This window comes from Microtus ochrogaster, unplaced genomic scaffold (genome assembly GCF_000317375.1).
Source record: "Microtus ochrogaster isolate Prairie Vole_2 unplaced genomic scaffold, MicOch1.0 UNK1, whole genome shotgun sequence".
In the NCBI taxonomy this organism is placed as follows: domain Eukaryota; kingdom Metazoa; phylum Chordata; class Mammalia; order Rodentia; family Cricetidae; genus Microtus; species Microtus ochrogaster.
In genome coordinates, this window is record NW_004949099.1 from 30,586,742 (window position 1) to 30,588,671 (window position 1,930).

Here is a 1,930-nt window from a genome sequence, read left to right on the forward strand (position 1 = left end):
TGATATGCAAGATATTCGTCAGTATTGCTATAGGATAGGGTCATTTCAGGTTCCCTATCCTCAGCTGCCCAAGGAACTAACTGGGGCCATCGCCTTGGACTCCTGAGAGCCACTCTAGGTTCAAGTCTCTTGCCAACCCTAAGGTGTCTCCCTTAACTAAGAATTGTGCTTCCGTGCTCCCCTATCCAACTTGAAGGTATTTTTAGAAAAATAAAATAAAATTATAGATCTTAACAAATTCATGCAATATAGTCTAGAAAATGCTATTACTTGAAAGAAATATAAAATTAATTATGTAAGCATCTAAATTTAGAGGGTAAAGCATAATTTGAATTCAAATGGAAGATATTTGAGTATGCTTGCAATACATATGTATTAAATCATTCAAAGAATCTGGATGGAGGCAAAGTAAAAATAAATAAAGCAATGTTTCATTCTTTGAAGTAACTTATAGAATATTTAAAATCATTAAGACCAATCAGAAATAGAGTGAAAGGGACAAGGTGGACCAGGCAAGGTTTCTATGTGAAGAATGCAGGGCTGGAACTCCAAATATCCTGCAGGGATTATACGAACAATAAAGTAATAGTATAAATATCTTTATGCTAGTAAGTTTGATAACCAAGATGAAATAGAACTATGTCTTTGAAAGATAAACTTCCAAACCAACAGAAGAAATATAGTACAGATATCGTTTTGTCTATTTGCTATTTGTATTCCAAATTTATATTTGTGATTCCAGATATTTACTTCAAACTTCTCCATCCTTTTCCCCTAAGGTGGTATCTACTGATAATGGGATGTGTATCTTAGAGGCAAAGAAAAAGGTTGATTTTTGTCTTCTAGTTCAATCCATTATCTGTGTCTTTTTGTTGGGAAACTGAGAACATTGACATTGAGCATTATTGAGTAATGCACATTAGTTCCTGTTGTATGTTGTGGTGTTGTTGTTTTCTTAGATTGCTTTTGGCTAGCTGTTCTAGGATTCTGTATTCACTGTGCTTTCCTGGATATTAAATTTTAACTTCTCTTCAGTCCAAAGTACTCCCTGTAGGTCTGGTTCTATGGACATAAATTCCTTAAATCTGTATTTATCATGGAAACTTTTTCTTTCTTCTTTGATGATGACTGATAGTTATGCTGGGTATAGCAATTTGATTTGGCTTCTATGATTCTTTGGAACTTGTAAAACATCAGTCTATCGGCCCTCCTGGCTTTCAAAGTTTCCATTGAAAAGTCAAATGTTGTTCTGATGTCCTGTCTCTATGTGTGGCTAAATTGTTCTTTGTTGCCACTCTTAAATCCTACCTTTGTTCTGAACATTAGATTTGATAAATTTTATTTTATGATTTTATTCAGAATATTTTCTATGCCCTTGATTTTTTTGTTCTTCTTGAATACCAATATTTTCAGGTTGATCATTTTATAATGTCCCATATTACCTTAATGTTAAATTCTTGATTTCTTTTGAGATTTTAACGTTTTCTTTGAACATTTTTCTATCTTGTCCCTGACACTACATGTTCTCTCTTCTCCATGACTCAATCAGTCTGAGATACTTTCTACTGAGCGTGTTGTTTGACATCATGAGCTTTTCATTTCAAATTTTATTTCACATTGGATGATTTTTTAAAGGTTCCATCTTTTTATTAAATTCTATTTTTATATCTTGAATAGTATTGATTATTCCACTCTGATGTTTGTTTGTGTTTTTACTGTCATTGTTCAGGCATTTGTTTATATTCTCTTAAGTTTCTTGAATATATAATTATTGTTTGGGAATTATTGTTCTATGTATAAATGTTCTAAGTTGATTTTCTTAGGTATCAGTACATTAAAAGTACTAATATCTGGAGGAGATATTTTTTTAAGGTCACAATTTATTTATTTATTTATTTTATTGTTTTTTTTTAATTTATTTATTTATTAA